At 44.5% G+C, this 21,512-nt stretch overlaps 1 pseudogene; it reads right to left on the bottom strand.

Annotated features, from left to right (window-relative positions):
- Positions 1–1,149: 1,149 nt before the first annotated feature.
- LOC117977631 (large ribosomal subunit protein eL14-like) lies at positions 1,150–3,632 on the bottom strand (annotated as a pseudogene).
- Positions 3,633–21,512: the final 17,880 nt, after the last annotated feature.

Genomic DNA, 21,512 nt, shown 5'->3' with positions numbered 1-21,512 from the left:
GAGGCCAAGGCGAGGCACGAGGATCTCTTGAGCCCAGCAGTTTGAGACCAGCCTGGCCAACATAGCAAGACCCCATCTCTACAAAAACTGTGACACGTTAAGTGGGCATGATGGCATGAGCCTGTAATCTGAGCTACTTGGGAGGTTGAGGTGGGAGGAGGGCTTGAGCCGAGGAGGTCAAGGCTGCAGTGAACTGGGACTGAGCGTCTGCACTGCAGCCTGGGTGACGGGGACCCTGTTGTCTAAAAATAAAAATCAAGAGAAATCCAACAACGGTGTGATTAACACAACATGGCGACATTTCATAAGTAGTCGGACGCATGTACATACAGATAGGGGAACTTACTGAGTCCTACCTGGGCTTAAGGAGGGAAAAATACCCTGATCCTCCTTTTTTTTTTTAATTTGAGATGGAGTGTCACTCTGTCTCCCAGGCTGGAGTGCAATGGCATGATCTCGGCTCGCTACAACCTCCGCCTCCCGGGTTCAAGCGATTCTCCTGCCTCAGCCTCCCGAGTAGCTGGGATGACAGGTGTCCACCACCACACCCGGCTAATTTTTGTATTTGTAGTACAGACGGGGTTTCACCATATTAGCCAGGCTGGTCTCGAACTCATGACCTCAAGAGATCCACCCACCTCAGCCTCCCAAAGTGCTGGGATGACAGGCGCCCACCATCACACCCTGCTAATTTTTGTATTTTTAGTAGAGACGGGGTTTCACCATGTTGGCCAGGCTGGTCTCGAACTCCTGACCTCAAGTGATCCGCCCGCCTCAGACTCCCAAAGTGCCAGGATTACAGGCGTGAGCCACTGCGCCTGGTCAATCCTGCTTTTTATAAAGAGAAAAAAGGTGCCTGTCCCACCTCACAACTCAGCCCTCGGGTAGTGGTTGAGCCCCAGGTAGCTTCATTCACACTGCCAGGGTCATAACGAATGTTTCTTTCTTTAGAAGCATATTCTCTGCTTTTGTTTCCTGGTTTTCTTTTTTAACACACAAACATATTTTTAATATAGTTCTAAGAGAAGAAAAAGCAGGTCATAAAACTGTAATAAGTTTTCCTAATATTTTATTTATTTTTCATTATTACTATGTTTTAGATTTGCCAGCATGTCAAAAAGAACCTTTATTACTTTCTATAATTGCCTCTTATGCTTTGTTGCCACATGCCTTTGGAGCGGGAGCCTCTGTGGCAGGTGTTTCTTCTAATTTTAGAGCTGGAGCCTTTTTTGTTGTTGTTTTGTTTTGTTGAGAGGGAGTCTTGCTCTGTCCCCCAGGCTGGAGTGCAGTGGCACGATCTCGGCTCACCGCAACCTCCGCCTCCCAGGTTCAAGCGATTCTCCTGCCTCAGCCTCCCGAGTAGCTGGGATTACAGGCACCTGCCACCACGCCCAGGCTAATTTTTGTATTTTTAGTAGAGACGGGGTTTCACCATGTTGGCCAGGCTGGTCTTGAACTCCGGACCTCGTGATCCACCCGCCTCAGCCTCCCAAAGTGCTGGGATTACAGGCGTGAGCCAACGTGCCTGGCCGGAGCTGGAGCTTTTTGACCCTTCTGAGCTTTTGGAGCAGGTGCCTCTGTGGATGTAACCGTCTTCTCACTCTACTTGGCAGGTGTTTCTTCTATTTTAGGAGCTGGAGTTTTTGAGTCCTCTGAACTTTTGGAGCAGATGCCTCTCTGGATGTAACCATCTTCTTACTCTACTTGGCAGGTGTTTCTTCTATTTTAGGAGCTGGAGTTTTTGAGTCCTCTGAACTTTTGGAGCAGGTGCTGCCTTCTGGCCTGTGGCTTTCTGGGAAAGAATCTTCTGGGCTGTAGCCTTACGCACGGCGGTCATCTTTTTTGCTGGAACTTTACCAGCAGCTGCAGCAGCAGCCGTACCCCTTAGCAGCAGGTGCTTTTTTGGAAGAAGCTTTCAGGAGAGCTGCCTTTTGAAGCGTCTTAACTTTATTCTTGATGATTCTGTTCCTCATTTTCTTTGCCTTCATAACTTTAAAGCGATCCAAATCTGTCATCTTGGATTTTTGGAGAAGCCTTCAGGAGAGCTGCCTTTCGAAGCTTCTTTTTTTTGAGATGGAGTCTTGCTCTGTCACCCAGCCTGGAGTGCAATGGCACCATCTCAGCTCACTGCAACCTCCACCTCCCCGGTTTAAGTGATTCTCCTTCCTCAGCCTCCCCAGTAGCTGGGATTACAGGCACATGCCACCACGCCCAGCTCATTTTTATATTTTTAGTAGAGACAGGGTTTCTCCATGTTGGCCAGGCTGGTCTCGAACTCCTGACCCCAGGTGATCCACCCGCCTCGGCCTCCCAAAGTGCTGGGATTACAGGCGTGAGCCATTGTGCCCGGGGTCTTGAAGCTTCTTCATTTCATTCCTGATGGTTGTGTTCCCATGTTCTTTGCTTGCATAACTTTAAAACGATTGAACTGTGTCATTTTGCCTTTCCTTTCTCTGGCTTCCATCTTCTTGGCCCCTCGTCTGGCTGCCCATTCTGTGTTGATGTGTAGCTTCTGCCAGGCCTGTCGGACGTACCTCTGGCGGGCGCGGTGTGGAAACTTGAGGAGGAAATCCGTGAGCTGCCTGTGCTTGAAAGGCATGGCCTGTCTCCTCCTCTGAGTGCACGGTCCATCAACCAGAGCCCTGTTCCCATCAATAACATCTGTAGTCGCGACCGGTTTTCCAGCATGAGGTACAAAGCAGACGTAGGCCACCCGGGCAACCTCCAAGAAGTCGCTGAGCACCATGTTGGCGGCCTTAGGCGAGAAGGTTAATCTTTTACTTTTAATTGGCAAATAATAATTATGTATGTGTTTAGGGTATGACGATATGTTTTCATCAATGTGGGAAGGATTAAATCAAGTTAATGCACCTGCCTCCTCACCTACCTATTATCACTGTGTGTTTTCTTGTTTTTTTGGTGGTGTTGTTCCTTTTTGAGATGGGGTCTTGCTCTGTCACCCAGGCTGGAGTGCAGTGGTGCAGTCTCAGCTCACTGCAACCCCCATCTCCTGGCTTCAAGCAGTTCTCTTCCTCAGCCACTTTAAAACCATCCAAATCTGTCATCTTGGCTTTTTGGAGACGCTTTCAGGAGAACTGCCTTTGGAAGCTTTTTTTTTTTTTTTTTTTTTTTGAGATGGAGTCTCGCTCTGTTGCCCAGGCTGGAATGAAATGGCACCACACCTCAGGTGGTCTGTCCACCTTGGCCTCCCAAAGTGCTGCGATTACAGGCATGAGTCACCATGCCCAGACTCATCTCATCTGAGGTCAGGAGTGTGAGAACAGCCTGGCCAACGTGGAGAAACCATGTCTCTACTAAAAATACAAAATTAAATTTTGAGATGGGGTCTCGCTCTGTCACCCACGCTGGAGTGCAGTGGTGCAATCTCAGCTCACTGCAACCTCCACCTCCCGGGTTCAAGCGATTCTCTGCCTCAGCCTCCCGAGTAGCTGGAACTACAGGCACCCACCACCAAGACCGGCGAATTTTTGTATTTTTAGTAGACATGGGGTTTCAACATGTTGGCCAGGCTGGTCTCAAACTCCTGATTTCGTGACCCACCTGCCTCGACTTCCCAACGTGCTGAGATTACAGGCATGAGCCACTGCGCCCGGCTACTACTTTATTTTTAATTGGCAAATAATTATGTATGCGTCCAGGGTGTCATGTTATGTTTTCATCGATGGGCGCAATGTGTAATGGTTAAATCACGTTGACACACCCACCATCTCACCTCCTTATTATCACTGTGAGTTTTTTAATGGTGGGAACATTCAAAACTTACTCTTTCAATGCAAAATTGATCACAAAAGCTGTCTAAGTTCTGTGAAAATATTTCCCGTGGCCGGGCGCAGTGGCTCACGCCTGTCATCCCAGCACTTTGAGAGGCTGAAGCGGGTGGATCACGAGGTCAGGAAATTGAGACCATCCTGGCTAACACGGTGAAACCCCGTCTCCATTAAAAATACAAAAAATTACCCGGGTGTGGTGGCGGGCGCCTGTAGTCCCAGCTCCTCGGGAGGCTGAGGCAGGAGAATGGCGTGAACCCGGGAGGCGGAGCGTGCAGTGAGCCGAGATTGTGCCACTTCACTCCAGCCTGGGCGACAGAGCGAGACTCTGCCTCAAAAAAAAAAAAAAAAAAAAAAATATATATATATATATATATATACATATATATATTTCCCGTGAGATCTCTATCTTTTTTAAATGTCAGTTGTTTTTTGGAGACAGCTGGTGTTTGGTGACATGCGTAAGTTCCTTTTTTTTTTTTTTTGGAGACAGAGTCTTGCTCTGTCGCCCAGGCTGGAGTGCAGTGGTGCGATCTCAACTCACTGCAACCTCCGCCTCCCGGGTTCAAGCGATTCTCCTGCCTCAGCCTCCTGAGTAGCTGGGATTACAGCCATGCGCCACTACGCCCGGCTAATTTTTGTGTTTTTAGTAGAGACGGGGTTTCACCATGTTAGCCAAGCTGGTCTGGAACTCCTGACCTCGTGATCTGCCCACCTTGGCCTCTCAAAGTGTTGGGATTACAGGTGTGAGCCACCACACTCAACCGGATAACTTCTTGGTGGTGATTTCAGAGATGTTGGCGCACACCCCGAGCCGTGTACACTGTACCCAATGCATTGTGTTTTATCTCTGGCCACCTCCAAGCCTGTCCCCCGGAGTCCCCAAAGTTCATGTATCATTCTTATGCCTTTGCATCCTGCTAGCTTAGCTCCCACTTATGAGTGAGAACATAGGATGTTTGTTTTCCATTCCTGAGTTACTTCACTTAGAATAATGGTCTCCAACTCCATCCAGGTTGCTGTGAATGCCATTCATTCATTTCTTTTCATTCATTCTTTTTCATGGCTGAGTAGTATTCCATTTTATATATACAGTGCTGTGTGTATATATACAGCACTATATACATAGACATATGTATATATTGTGTGTATATATATTCAGCACTATATATATAGACATATTTATAGCGTAAATATATATATACACACAACATATGTCTATATATATATATATATGTACACCACAGTTTCATAAGCTCCCACTTATGAGAGAGAACAAAGGATGTCTGGTTTTCCATTCCTGAGTTACTTCACTTACAATATTGGTTCCCAATTCCATCCAGGTTGATGTGAATGCCATTCATTCATTCCTTTTCCTGGCTGAGTAGTATTCCATTATATATATAGTGCTGTGTGTATATATATATATATATACAGATTTAAAAAAGATAGAGATCTCACGGGAAATATATTATATATTATAATTATATTTATAATTATATATATTTATATATTATAATTATATTTATAATTACATAATTATAATTATATAAAATATAAAATATAATTATATAATTATAAATATAATTATATTTATAATTATATAATTATAAATATATTATATTATATTTATATATTATAATTATATATTTATATATAGTTTATATATTATAATATATATTATATACATAGACTTATGTATATATTGTGTGTATATATTTGTGTGTATATATATTCAGCACTATATATAGACATATATAGTGTGTGTATATATACACACACATATTGTGTGTAAATATATATATATACACACACACTATAAATATACACCACAGTTTCATAAGCTCCCACTTATGAGAGAGAACAAAGGATGTCTGGTTTTCCATTCCTGAGTTACTTCACTTACAATATTGGTTCCCAATTCCATCCAGGTTGATGTGAATGCCATTCATTCATTCCTTCTCCTGGCTGAGTAGTATATATATATATAGTGTGTGTATACATATATTCACCACTATATATATAAACTATATATAGTGTGTGTATATATATCCTATATATGTATGTCATATATAGGATATATATATATATATCGAGATATATATCACATTTTTTTTTTGACATGGAGTCTCACTCTGTCGCCCAGGCTGGAATGCAGTGTTTCCACCTCAGCTCACTGCAACCTCCGCCTCCTGGGTTCAACGGATTCTCGTGTCTCAACCTCCCCAGTAGCTGGGATTATAGGCGCCCACCACCACATCCGGCTAATTTTTGTATTTTTGGTAGAGATGCGGTTTCACCATGTTGGTCAGGCTGGTCTCGAACTCCTGACCTCGTGATCCACCCGCCTCAGCCTCCCAGAGTGTTGGGATTACAGGTGTGCACCACCGCGCCCGGCCTGTGCCACATTTTCTTTATCCACTCGTTGCTTGATGGGTCTTGGGGCTGGTTCCATGATTTTGCAGTTGCAAAATGTGCTGCTATAATTGTGCCTGTACAAGTGTCTTTTCCACATAACGACTGCTTTCCCTTTGGTAGATACCCAGTCGTGGATGTAATGGTACTTCTACTCTCATTACTTTAAGGAGTGTCCGTGAGCGCTCCTGTCCTAGCACATTTTAAAGTGCAGGAGAGAATATTCCTAGCTGTAGGCATGGCACTGTACAGTAGATCTTTAGAACGTAAGGATGTCTGGCCAGGCAAGTTGGCTCACGCCTTTAATCCCAGCACTTTGGGAGGCCGAGGCCAGCGGGTCACCTGAGGTCAGGAGTTCAAGACCAGCCTGGCCAACATGGTGAAATTCTGTGTCTACTAAAAATACAAGAATTAGGCCGGGCACGGTGGCTCACGCGTGTACTCCCAGCACTTTGGGAGGCCGAGGCGGGCGGATCACGAGGTCAGGAGATCAAGACCATCCTGGCCAACATGGTGAAACCCCGTCTCTACTAAAAATACAAAAATTAGCCAGGTGTGGTGGTGGGCGCCTGTAGTCCCAGCTACTCGGGAGGCTGAGGCAGGAGAATGGTGTGAACCCGGGAGGCAGGGGTTGTAGTGAGCCAAGATTGCACCACTGCACTCCAGCCTGGGCGACGGAGTGAGACTCCGTCTCAAAAAAAAAAAAAAAAGAAAAAAAAAAATACAAGAATTAGCCGGGCATGGTGGTGCATGCCTGTAATCCCAGCTACTCAGGAGGCTGAGGCAGGAGAATCGCTTGAACCCGGGAGTTGGAGGTTGCAGTGAGCTGAGATTGTGCCACTGCACTCCAGCCTGGGCAACAAAGCGAGACTCCATCTTAAAAGAAAAAAACTAATAAAGTAAAAAATAAAAAAGAACATAAAGACGTCCTCAGCGAAGCATCCATCTCCTCTGCCCTATAGTTTGAGCTACTTACTGACAATCCCTTCTCCTTGCAAACGCTCAACACAGAATTGCTGAGACCGTTGGAACATCACAGAGCCGTCCCTCTGTGTTTCATGAATCTTGCCTCTTTCTGTTTTTTTATTTTTTGTAGAGATATGGGCGGGGGGGGCTCTCACTATGTTGCCCAGGCTGGTCTCAAACCTCTGGCCTCAAGCCATCCTCCTGCCTCAGCCTCACAAAGTGCTGGGATCACAGGCATGAGTCGCTGCTGTGTGGATGAATCGTGCGTCTTTTTACCTGCAACCATGTCCATCAACCCTCGTCGGTGTTAGTCAATATTATCAAACATTACTATTGTTGTTATTAAATATTAAATAATTATTATTAAATATTAACTACTTAATTTATATTTAATATTATATCATTATATTATATTTATTGTATATTATATATTATATTATAAAAATATCAAGTGATGTTAAATAAATTACATGTTAATTAAATTTAATTTATATTTAATTAATATTTAATCAAATTTCTATTGATTTATATTTCTATTTTATATTGCACATATTGCAATATGCGTATAGATGCATATCTATTGCATAGATGTATATGCATAGCTATATATGCATATAAAAATATATGGATATATAGATATATGCATGTTTATATTTTAAATATTTAATATTAATATTAAATATTATTGAATATTTAATTATTAATATTAAATATTATTGAATATTTAATTATTAATATTAAATATTATTGAATATTTAATTATTAAATATTATTGAATATTTAATTATTAAATATTATTGAGTATTTAATTATTAAATATTATTGAGTATTTAATTATTAAATATTATTGAATATTTAATTATTAAATATTATTGAATATTTAATTATTAAATATTATTGAATATTTATTAATATTAAATATTATTGAATATTTAATTAATATTAAATATTATTGAATATTTAATTAATATTAAATATTATTGAATATTTATTACTATTAAATATTATTGAATATTTATTACTATTAAATATTATTGAATATTTATTACTATTAAATATTATTGAATATTTATTACTATTAAATATTATTGAATATTTATTACTATTAAATATTATTGAATATTTATTACTATTAAATATTATTGAATATTTATTACTATTAAATATTATTGAATATTTATTACTATTAAATATTATTGAATATTTATTACTATTAAATATTATTGAATATTTATTACTATTAAATATTATTGAATATTTATTAATATTAAATATTACTGACTATTTATTAATATTAAATATTACTGACTATTTATTAATATTAAATATTACTGACTATTTATTAATATTAAATATTACTGACTATTTATTAATATTAAATATTACTGACTATTTATTAATATTAAATATTACTGACTATTTAGTTATTAATATTAAATATTATTGACTATTTAGTTATTAATATTAAATATTATTGACTATTTAGTTATTAATATTAAATATTGACTATTTAATATTAATATTAAATATATTGACTATTTAATATTAATATTAAATATTATTGACTATTTAATTATTAGTATTAAATATTATTGACTATTTAATTATTAATATTAAATATTATTGACTATTTAATTATTAATATTAAATATTACTATTTAGTTATTAATATTACATATTATTGACTATTTAATTATTAATATTAAATATTATTGACTATTTAATTATTAATATTAAATATTGACTATTTAATATTAATATTAAATATTATTGACTATTTAATATTAATATTAAATATATTGACTATTTAATATTAATATTAAATATAATTGACTATTTAATATTAATATTAAATATTGTTGAATATTTAATATTAATATTAAATATTATTGAATATTTAATTATTAATATTGAATAAATATTAATGTTTATTGTTAGATATTAATTAAATATTTAATTTATATTTAGTTAATATTTAATCAATATTTCTATTTATATTTCTACTTTATATTGCATATACATTGCAATATGCATATATAGCTATGCATAATATCTATGCAATAGATATGCATCTTATGCATATACAAATATATGGATATATGCAAATATATGGATATATAGATATATGAATGTTTATATTTTAATTAAATATTTAATATCTAATAATCACGAATATTTAATATTAATAATTAAATACTAATTATTGAATATTTAATTAAAATATAAACAGATGCATATATATCCAATGTTGTTCAACATTTTCCTCATCCTCACAACTTTCACAGCCGATCCAGCCATATGTTGTGATGTCAGGGGACCCCGCCAGTATCCCTCTCTCTCATTGCTAAGTGCCCACAGCAAGGTGACCCGGGGACCCCCACTTTCACAGGCCTGGATTGTGACGGAGTCTGAAGCATTCGCCGTTGGTGGGGCACACTCAGGTGATCAGCGGGACGTGAGTGTGGAGGGTGGGACAGCCAGGAGACAGACGATGTCTCCTGTAACACAGCATGAGCACAGGAGAAAAGACAAAAAAGAAAGGAAAGAAAGAAAAGAAAGAAAGAAAGATCACACCACAGGCTGGGCACGGTGGCTCACGCCTGTAATCCCAGCACTTTGGGAGGCCGAGGCGGGCAGATCACCTGAGGTCAGGAGTTCGAGACCAGCCTGACCAACATGGTGAAACCCCGTCTGTACTAAAAATGCAAAAATTAGCCAGGTGTGGTGGAGGGCGCCTGTAATCCCAGCTACTGGGGAGGCTGAGGCAAGGGAATCACTCGAACCCGGGAGGTGGAAGTTGCAGTGAGTCGAGCTCGTGCCGCTGCACTCCAGCCTGGGCGACAGAGCGAGACTCCGTCTCATAAAATAAAATAAGGCCAGGTGTGGTGGCTCACACTTGTCATCCCAGCACTTTGGGAGGCCGAGGCAGGTGGATCACCTGAGGTCAGGAGTTCGAGACAAGCCTGACCAATATGGTGAAACCCCATCTCTACTAAAAATACAAAAATTAGTCGGGCATGGTGGCAGGCATCTGTAATCCCAGCTACTTGGGAGGCTGAGGCAGGAGAATCACTTGAACCCGGGAGGCGGAGGTTGCAGTGAGCTGGGCGTGTTGGCAGGTGCCTGTAATCCCAGCTACTCGGGAGGCTGAGGCAGGAGAATCGCTCGAACCCAGGAGGTGGAGGTTGCAGTGAGCTGAGCTCGTGCCACTGCACTCCAGCCTGGGCGACAAGAGCAAAACTCCATCTCTAAAATATATGATCAAAAAAATTAAAATAAAATAAAATATACGATCAACACAATGTAAATTAGACAATTTATAGTCACACAGCGTCTGCCGCGACCTCACCCACAGTGGGAGAGAAAAATTTAAAAAAAAAAAAAAACAGTTTTAGGATGATCCCCATGAAATTGTCAAAACCAGCTGCCTTCTAAATATCTGACTGCGGCTGTCAGAAAACAGACTTCAGAGAAGAATACAAATCATTGTATCCAGCCATAATAATGGAGTTCAAAGCTGAGAGGATATGAAAAATTCATCGTGTGTCTACTTGAAACGAGGGATGTAAATTATGCCACTTTGTCTATATTTGTACAATATGTTCTCGTTGGCAAATACGGGATCTGATCATTGTTTCGTTAAATACCTGACAATCTGTAACAGTTGCAAAGACGGGTGCTTAAATCAGCATTTCCCACTCTAGGACCGCAAGAAAACAAAAATAAATAAAACACGGTCAGAAAGAATGAGAGCCGGGGGAACCTTTATCTAAATCAGTTGCTTGGACTGGGTGCGTGGTGGCTCACGCCTGTAATCCCAGCACTTTGTGAGGCTGAGACGGACGGATCACCTGAGGTCGGGAGTTTGAGACCAGCCTGGCCAACATGGTGAAACCTCGTCTCTACTGAAAATACAAAAATTAGCCCGGCGTGGTGGCAGGTGCCTGTAATCCCAGCTACCTGGGAGACTGAGGCATGAGGATAGCTTGAACCCGGGAGGTGGAGCTTGCAGTGAGCCGAGATCGGGCCAGTGCACTCCAGCCTGAGCGACAGAATGAGATTCTCTCTCTCAAAAAAAAAAAAAAGAATTTCTTGAATTCATTCTGGAAGTCAGGGTATGTGATGTGAAGCTCTCCTAAATGCTGAGAAGATGGAAATAGCATTCTGGTGCACGTCTGTAATCCCAGCTACACGGGAGGCTGAGATGGGAGAACCACTTGAGCCCAGGAGGTTGAGGCTGCAGTGAGGTGAGATTGCACCACTGCACTCCAGCCTGGGTAACAGAGGGAGACCCTGTCTCAAAAAAAGAAAAAAAGACATGGAAATAACATTTGATGAAGAAGGTGAGGAAAGCCCACACTTTAGCTTTCAAACTGCTACAATTTTTTTTTTTTTTGAGACAAAGTCTCGCTCCGTTGCCCAGGCTGGAGTGCAGTGGCGTGATCTCTGCTCACTGCAACCTCTGCCTCCCGGGTTCAAGCCATTCTCCTGCCTTAGCCTCCCCAGTAGATGGGATTACAGGCACCTGCCACCACACCCAGCTAATTTTTGTTTTTTTTGGTCGAGACCAGGTTTAGCTGTTGGCCAAGCTAGTCTCGAACTCCTGACCTCAGGTGATCCACCCGCCTCAGCCTCCCAAAGTGCTGGGATTACAGGCATGAGCCACCTCACCCGACGTAATTGCTCCAAATTCTTAAGTCACATGAACACCAGATGCAAGTACTCATACCTCAGACAAGGCAAGAAATTATTATTTTTCCTGCTGACTAAGAAATTCTCATAGCAAAGTATCCCTTGAGTAATATAGCCTGGTTATTCTAGTTTGCATATGTTTTGTTTTTTTGAGACGGTGTCTCACTCTGTCACCCAGGCTGGAGTGCCGTGGCTTGATCTCGGCTTGCTACAAGCTCCGCCTCGTAAATACGATTCTCCTGCTTCAGCCTCCTGAGTAGCTGGCATTATAGGCGCCCGCCACCACACCCGGCTAATTTTTGTATTTTTTGTTTGTTTGTTTGTTTTTAGTACAGACCAGGTTTTACCATGCTGGCCATGTTGGTCTCGAACTCCTGACCTCAAGTAATCTGCCTGCTTCGGCCTCCCAAAGTGCTGGGATTACAGGTGTGAGCCACCGTGCCCAGCCTCCAGTTTGCATATCTTGCTGATAGATTTAATTAGCTGAATGAGCCCAATTTGATAATGCAGCTGGGCAATATTGCTTTCCTGCTGCAGAGAGGGTCAGAGATGAAATGACATCTATCCTCGGTATCCAAGGCAGCTGAATACATTCTGGTTTGGAATTTTGACTGATCTGGTAAGAGGTGGGGGCTGAGGAATCTCAATCCAGTTTTTTAAGTTTAGTGTTTTGTTTTGTTTCTTTTCGAGACTGAGTCTCGCTCTGTCGCCCAGGCTGGAGTGCAGTGGCGCAATCTCAGCTCACTGCAACCTCCGCCTCACGGGTTCAAGCGATTCTCCTGCCTCAGCCTCCCAAGTAGCTGGGATTACAGGCAGCTGCCACCACACCCGGCTAATTTTTGTATTTTAGTAGAGACGGGGGTTTCACCATGATGGTCAGGCTGGTCTCGAACTCCTCACCTCAGGTGATCCGCCAGCCTCGGCCTCCCAAAGTGCTGGGATTACAGGTACACGCCACCATGCCTGGCTAATTTTTCTATTTTTAGTAGAGACGGGGTTGCGCCATGTTGGCCAGGCTGGTCTCGAACGCCTGACCTCGTGATCCACCTGCCTCGGGTTAGACTTTTTTACATTCCACGTAGAGGTGAGAGCCTGTCTCAGCCTGGCTTATTTCCCTCAACATCGCGTCCCCCGGGTTCATCTTGCTTTTCCAGGCTGAAGACTATTCTGTTGCGTGTGTCGCACATCTTGTGGCTTGTGTCATAGAAAACGTTTTGCCCCCAAACCCATGCCCTGTCCGGGACGCCCCACGCCCTCTCACTGTGCCTAAGTCCCACGGGAAGGCTGTTATGGTCCACTGTTGTTTTCCGAAATTTGCCTTTTCTTTCTTTCTTTCTTTCTTTCTCCCTTCCTTCCTTTCTTTCTCTTTGTTTCTTCTTTCTTTCTTCCTCTCTCCTTCCTTCCTTCTTTCCTTCCTTCTTTCCTTCCTTTCAAGACAGAGTCTGACTCTCTCACCCAAGCTACAGTGCAGTGGCACAGTCTCATCTCACTGCAACCTCTGCCTCCTGGGTTCAAGCGATTCTCCTGCCTCAGCCTCCTGAGTAGCTGGGATTACAGGCACTCGCCACCACGCCCAGCTACTTTTTTTGTATTTTTAGTAGAGACGGGGTTTCACCATGTTGGCCAGGCTGGTCTCGAACTCCTGGCCTCAAGAGATCCACCCGCCTTGGCCTCATAAAATGCTTGCATTACAGGCATGAACCACCCTGCCCAGTCCTAAATTTGCTTTTTACAGGGGATGCCTTTGCAAAGGTAGCCTGAAGCTACATCAGGGCTCTTGTACATGAACTGGTCACATGAGAGTCTGCCTAAAAGTAGAAGAAGGAAAAAAAAAAATCGCAGTCCTCCAAAGGCTATGATAACCAAGGGAAGTCATCCCAAGACGTGTGAGTGGCTGGATTCTCTATATCCATCCAGGAGAGAGGATTGGGGGTCACTGGGAACAAGGTTTATCGTGAGACAACTTGAGATGTCTTCCTGCAGGCACGAAAAGGACCAAAACACTCTGGAATAGGATTGCTTGGGGCAGAAAGGTCTTCAGCTGACCACATGCTTTGTGAGCACCTGGCTTTACTCAGAACCCTGTCCGGGAAACGCTGGGTGAAGAGAACACGCTGTCCAGCGGGCTTGGGAGGGCCTCATCTTGTGCCGGCTTCAGCCAATTGGAAAAAAATAAAAGATGAGCCGATTATGTAAGGCCTGACATGGTACTGAGGGCTCTCTGAGCATGAATTAACTTCCCCACACAGCCCGGCTGTGAGGTAGGTAGGAAGGTGGGCGGTAAACGTGTGTGCCAATTTTCATCTGGACCTCAGAGAGCCATGGTAGTTCAGCAAAGGCCACACAGTGAGCTGGCTGGAGGGAACGTAGAAACTCTCAGGCATCCGCCAGGCCCCGTCCCATACTTTGGCAGGGAGGTTTTTATTAAAATGATTAAGGACCGAGGTGGTGATCCCGGGAAAAGTTGTTGAAAAATGAAAGTTTGGGCCTCTGAGTTAATGGTTTAATTATGCGTCTCAGGATTTGCAAAGAGCACAGTCATCTTATGTGTGGGGCGGATTCTGACTTCCCGTCCAGCCTTTCATTTCTAGAGACAATCGGCCAATTTATACTTAGGGGAAAATGAAGGATGAGCTGAAAGAATGGCAGAAAGTCCATCTTCCAAGTTCTTCCTGGAAATACAGAAAAGAAAGGAGCGTCCTCAAAAAACACCAGCCCACACGTTGACGTCGGCACCTCCTGCAAGATGAGCCGGGCACATTTATTAAGCAGCCGTTTGACTGGAAAAATGGCCAATGCAACTCGGTCTGAATTTCTCTCCTGGGTGTCCAAAGATCAAGGCAGGTAATGAGGTTGGCAGAATTATGAATCGCAATCAAATTTTTTCTATGACCTGATAGAAACGCCAACTCACTGTATGAGTCTGTTGTCAAAGTCTAACTTCCAAAACGCAAAGCACGCTCCCGATCATAAACACAGAGATAGCAGTATTGATGAGTTGTCCCCCCTGCTCCAGCCCCGGATTTCTCTAGAGGGGCTAATGGAGGCCACTGACATTTGTGGGATAAAAAGGTTTGCGATGAACAGTCTTGCCTGGGGTGTAGGAAGGCGAGGAGCTGTGTGTGGCTTTTGCGTTTTCCTTCACGATGGAATGCGAGTCTTTGATGCTGGCTAGATCCACGTTTTATGAGGCGGAATTTTTAATACTGAAAGTCAGAAAGGGCTAGATGGTCTTTGGAGTCCCAGTGGGTGAAGTCGAAGTAAAGGAATGTGGTCATTAAAAAAAAAAAAAAAAAAAAAAAACTTGATTTTTCTTACCCAGAGGTTGCTACATGGTGAGCGTAATTTTCTCAAAGGAAATCTGAAATCAGACCAATTTGGAGTGTCGTTAGCTGGGATCTACCTCCAACGGGCCGACATCACCAACCCTCATGTCGGGCGCCGAACTTCCGTCGCTATTCTGCAAGATGACCTCATGCCAGGAATACCTCCACCAACCCAATGTCTGACTCAAAACTTTGCAAACTAGGAAAGACCCAAAGAAATTATAAAATCAGGGCCGAGTGTGGTGGCTCACGCCTGTCATCCCAGCACTTTGGGAGGCTGAGGCGGGTGGATCACCTGAGGTCAGGAGTTCAAGACCAGCCTGACCAACACGGTGAAACCCCGTCTCTACTAAAAATACAAACAATTAGCTGGGCGCAGTGTTGGGCACCTGTAGTCCCAGCTACTCGGGAGGCTGAGGCTGGAGAATTGCCTGAACCTGGGAGGCAGAGGTTGCAGGGAGCAAAGATCACGCCGCTGCACTCCAGCCTGGGCAACAGAGTGATATTTCATCTCAAAAAAAGAGAAAGAAATGGCCGGGTGCTGTGGCTCATGCCTGTAATCCCAGCACTTTGGGAGGCCAAGGCAGGTGGATCAACAGGTCAGGAGATCAAGACTGTCCTGGCTAACACGGTGAAACCCCATCTCTACTAAAAATACAAACAATTAGCTGGGCGCGGTGGTGAGCACCTGTAGTACCAGCTACTTGGGAGGCTGAGGCAGTAGAATGGCGTGAACCCGCGAGGCGGAGCTTGCAGTGAGCCGAGATCACGCCACTGCACTCCAGTGTGGGTGAGAGAGTGAGACGACAGAAAGAAAGAAAAAGAAAGAAAGAAAGAGAGAGAGAGAGAAAGAAGAGAGAGAAAGAAAGGAGAGAGACAGAAGGACAGAAAGAAAGAGAAAGAAAGGAGACAGAGAGAAAGAAAAAAGAAAGAAAGAGAAAGAAAGGGAAAGAAAGGAAGGAAGAAAGGAAAGAAAGAAAGGAGAGAGAGAGAAAGAAAGGAGAGAGAGAGAAAGAAAGGAGAGAGAGAGAAAGAAAGGAGAGAGAGAGAAGGAAAGAAAGAAAGAGAAACAGAAAGAAAGAAAGAAAGAACGAAAGAAAGAAAGAGAAACATCATGAAATCAAACGTGAACGTTTCCTAGATGAAGGGTAGGAAGATCAGAGAAGCTGGGTGGGCTTCTGAGGGTCACACAGCAAATGAGTCAATGCTTCCATCTCTGCCTCTCCTTTTTATGACATTGCATTTTCAAAACCCACCTGGGACTTTCGGCACTTTGGAGCTTTGCACAAAAGTGGGCTTCACCACTCATGACTTATTATCATGGGCTGGGAAAGACCCAAAGAAATTATGAAATTGGGGCTGGGGGCAGTGGCTCCCACCTGTAATCCCAGCACTTTGGGAGGCCGAGGCGGGTGGATCACGAGGTCGGGAGATCCAGACCAGCCTGACCAACATGGTGAAACCCTGTCTCTACTAAAAATACAAAAATTAGCTGGGAGTGATGGCGGGTGCCTGTGGTCCCAGCTACTCAGGAGGCTGAGGCAGGAGAATCGCTTGAAGCTGGGAGTCAGAGGTTGCAGTGAGCTGAGATCGGGCCACTGCACTCCAGCATGGGTGACTGAGTGAGACTCCGTCTCAAAAAAAAAAAAGAAACAAAGAAAGAAAGAGAAAGAAAGAAAGAAGAAAGAGAAAGAAAGGAAGAAAGGGCTGGGCACAGTGGCTCACGCCTGTAATCCCAGCACTTTGGGAGGCTGAGGCAGGTGGATCACCTGAGGTCAGGAGATCGAGGCCAGCCTGACCAACATGGAGAAACCCCGTCTCTACTAAAAATACAAAAATTAGCCAGGCGTGGTGGTGCATGCTTGTAATCCCAGCTACTCGGGAGGCTGAGGCAGGAGCATCACTTGAACCCGGGAGGCGGAGGTTGCCATCAGCCGACATCGTGCCAATGCGCTCCAGCCTGGGCAACAAAAGCAAAACTCCGTCTCAAAGAAAAAAGAAAGAAAAAAAAAAGAAAATCCGAGACTCCCTGGCAGATCTCAGGGTATGACTCCCCCAGGGTCGCCATAGCTGACTGCATTAGCACGGCCCTGTGATCACCGGATGAATGGTCTTGGTGGGACAGGTGGCTGCCGTGATCAAACGGCGTGTCCGCCGGTGCTGACAGGTGAGGTGCGGAGTTGCCCACATGGCCCGCCTGGGCCTGGTCCACCAGCAGCAGGGAAGGAGGAGCAGAGCCCAGCTCGGTGCATTTGGAGGCGGTTACCAGGGAAACCAGGGGACAAGCTCAGACGCTCGGGGATGGCCTCTCCACCCAGGCACGTGGAGCTTCATATTAATTGGCAGCCGGGCACGGGCTGGCAGCCCCTTACCCAGACAGATACACACAGAACTGGAGCTCCCAGTGATGGCTCGTCACGGCTGATATCTGTCCCGGTGGTCATGTTGAACCAGGACGTCATCTCTGTAGGAAAAGGGGGACGGATGTCTGTCTGGACACAGTCCAAGGTACATTGCTGTCTGATCTTTCCGAAAAGTCAGCGTTCGTGGCTTGAGCTGGAGGCTTTGAAAGGCGAGGGCGTCGGAAGCTTCATCTCAGGGAGCTGTCATGTGGTATTAGCTTGTAGCACCACCAACCCGCCCTGCCCAGACTGACTTCTCCAGGGCGGGTTTTCCAGGAGGAAGCGCAGGGTGACTCTGTTTCCCCAGCGGCTTCCAAGCACTCCTGGGGACCTCTGTTTGTGAGAAGGACATCTGTCTCCGTCTGATGCGCTTGGTGGGATACTCTGATCCATGCACCTGCCGCCGGAGCTCTCTCTGCAAACGTTCTGTGCTGACTTAGGGGACGCAAAGACACAGAGTTGGAGACCAAGGCTGGTTTGTTCTTCAGCCTTTTGACTCTTCATCTGTGGCATCATTGCATCTGTTTGAATATTTTTCAAGAAGTTTATCGAAAACACAGCTGCACTCCGACGAAGATCCCCACACTATTCACAATGGGAAACATATATAATCGACCGACATGTGTTTCATTTGCTTTTCCCTGATGATTGTTGATTGTCTTAGTCCGTTTTCATGCTGCTGATAAAGATACAACCGAGGCTGGGGACGGTGGCTCACGCCTGTCGTCCCAGCACTTTAGAAGGCTGAGGTGGGTGGATCACCTGAGGTCAGGAGTTCGAGACCAGCCTGGCCAACATGGTAAAACCCGTCTCTACTGAAAATATAAAACTTAGCCGGGCTTGGTGGTGGGCGCCTGTAATCCCAGCTACTCAGGAGGCTGAGGCAGGAGAATCTCTTGAACCCGGGAGGCAGAGGTTGCAGTGAGCCAAGATCACGCCACTGCACTGCAGCCTGGGCGACAGAGCGAGACTCCATCTCAAAAATAAAAGAAAAAAAGAGACATACCCAAGAGTGGGTAATTTATAAAAAAGAAAGAAAAAGAGGTTGAATGAACTCACGGTTCCTTCCCAAAAGCTCACTGTACAAACACAACATGGGGAATAGGTCTTTAAAGCGTCAAAAGTGAGCAGGCTCGATCACTGCAAATTTTTTGTTTGTTTCTTTGTTTTGAGACAAGGTCTTACTCCATCACCCAGGCTGGAGTGCAGTGGCACGATCTCGGCTCACTGCAACCTCTGCCTCCCGGGTTCAAGTGATTCTCCTGCCTCAGCCTCCCGAGTAGCTGGGGCTACAGGCGCCCGCCACCACGCCTGGCTAATTTCTTGTGTTTTTAATAGAGATGGGGTTTCACTATGTTGACCAGGCTGGTCTCGATCTCCTGACCTCATGATCTGCCCGCCTCGGCCTCCCAAAATGCTGGGATTACAGGCGTGAGCCACTGCACCCGGCCTAACGTTTGTATTTTCAGTAGAGATGATGTTTCACTGTGTTGGTCAGGCTGGTCTCGAACTCCTGACCTCAGGTGATCCGCCTGCTTCGGCCTCCCAAAGTGCTGGGACTACAGGCGCCCGCCACCACGCCCAGCTAATTTCTTGTATTTTTAATAGAGACGGGGTTTCACTATGTTGACCAGGCTGGTTTCGATCTCCTGACCTCACGATCTGCCCGCCTCGGCCTCCCAAAGTGCTGGGATTACAGGCGTGAGCCACCTCGCCCGGCCTAAATGTTTTTTGGTTCCAAGGATGGTTTGGTAAAGTCTAGGCTGCTAGCGCACCTGTGCACTGAGTAGCATACATTGAACCCCAGAGGTAATTTTTCATGCCTCACTCTGCTCCTATCTTCTCGTCTTCTGAGTCTCCAATGTCCACTATTCTATCCTGTATGTCCCCGGGTACCCAGAACGTAGCGTCTTCTTATAAATGACAACATGTGGTATTTTTTTTCTGTTCCTGAGTTACTCTAGTTAGGAAAGTCATCTTCAGCTCCATCCAAGTTGCTGCAAATGACATTATCTTGTTCTTTTTCATGGCTGAGTAGTATTCCATGGTGTATATAAACCACATTTTCATTTTCTTTTCTTTTTTTCTTTTTTTTTTTGAGATGGAGTCTCGCTCTGTTGCCCAGGCTGGAGTGCAGTGCTGCAATCTCGGCTCACTGCAACCTCCGCCTCCCGGGTTCAAACATTTCTCCTGCCTCAGCCTTCCGAGTAGCTGGGATGACAGGCGCCTGCCACCATGCCCAGCTCATTGTTTGTTTGTTTGTTTGTTTTCTATTTTTTGTATTTTTAGTAGAGTCGCGGTTTCATCATGTTGGCCAGGCTGGTCTTGAACTCCTGACCTCAGGTGATCCCTCCCACCTCGGCCTCCCAAAGTGCTGGGATGACAAGTGTGAGCCATCTCACACCTGTTTCTTTTCCTTCTTAATGGGCATGTTAAATTGTTCTGCAACACTCCTGGCTCTTCCGTGGAAGTGTGATGTCCACGAGAAGGAATTTAGGGAGAGCAAGCTTGCTTCTGCAGTCTCCAGGAAAGGCAGGCCTGCACGGCTAGCGGGGTCAAGCTCTCGTAGGAAGGAAAGAATGCTCCAAGACATGCTCTGAACCCAGGAGGAACGCAAGCTTCGGCTCCGAAGCGTTCCGAGGAGGCCAAGCTGCCTCTAATCACCCCGAATTATCCGTAAGGGGAGGCGTCGGGGAGCTGGTAATCCGTGGGGATGGAAGCTAATTACTTAATCACTCGCATTTGTAAATCGCGTTATTGGAAAAGAAATTACTCTGGTGATCGAATTACAGATATTTATCTGCTAATAGCCCTGATTAACTGGCGATGTTAATCTGTCATTTTGAAAGCTAATATTAACAGCATCAATCTCGCCGAAAAAATAAACAGTTTACGGGAAATAAAACCGGGTGTAATGGAAAGTACCGTGTCTTGGAGTCCCCCAGATCTAGGGTGTGCTGCTGAGTGCAGTGGCCAGGGTCCCTGTTAGCCCTTTATGGAAAATACCCTCTGGCTGGGAACGGTTCAGACAGGGCTAACTCTAACGGGCTCAGAGAAGCTGAGGAAAAACACCCGGGGAAAATGCATTTTGAGAAAAATCCCAAAGGTTCTAGACACGGGTCCCCCAGGGAACGCCGTGCACGTGTATTTATACAGTTCACGCTCCATAAAAAGGATCCCCTGAAATTCCAAGCAAGGAAGGATTGAGTTATCCAGCAGACACCCGGTAGGTGCATTTTACATCCCCTTTAGCCAAATCGATGATCTCAGAGTGAGACTCAGAGTGAGACTCCGGCTCAAAGAAAAAAAAAAATTACCAAATAGTGTCAAAACCATAGCTATGTCTTTTCTCAGACAACAATTTGATAATGCTTCTTTTTGGAAAATTAGCAAGATTTGAGGATGGGGTTTGGATTTGCTCAAGAACAGTATGATGGCAGGATCTGGACCTTTAGCAAACCCCCGTCTACTAAAAATTATAAAAATTAGCCAGGCGTGGTGGTGGGCGCCTGTAATTCCAGCTATTAGGGAGGCTGAGGCAGGAGAATCGCTTGAATGAGAGTCGATTGGCTGTACATGTAAAGGAATCTGCCACAATCTGAAAACCATGGGCTGAACGGTGTCTCTCCTGGAAAGCGTGTCGCAATCCAGACTCCAGTGAACGTAACCTGATTCGCAACAGGGTCTTTGATTTGGAAAGTTGACATGATATCCGTAGGGTGGGCCCTGATTCAATAAGACTGGTGTCTTTATAAGATGAGGAGATGAGCCAGGCACGGTGGCTCACGCCTGTAATCCGAGCAGTTTGGGAGGCTGAAGCTGGGGGATCACTTGAGGTCGGGAGTTCAAGACCAGCCTGACCAACCTACAGAAAGCCCGTCTCTACTAAAAATGTAAAATTCGCCGGGTGTGGTGGGGCACGC

Source organism: Pan paniscus, chromosome Y (genome assembly GCF_029289425.2).
Source record: "Pan paniscus chromosome Y, NHGRI_mPanPan1-v2.0_pri, whole genome shotgun sequence".
Taxonomy (NCBI): domain Eukaryota; kingdom Metazoa; phylum Chordata; class Mammalia; order Primates; family Hominidae; genus Pan; species Pan paniscus.
This window is presented reverse-complemented; position numbering and strand designations above follow the sequence as displayed.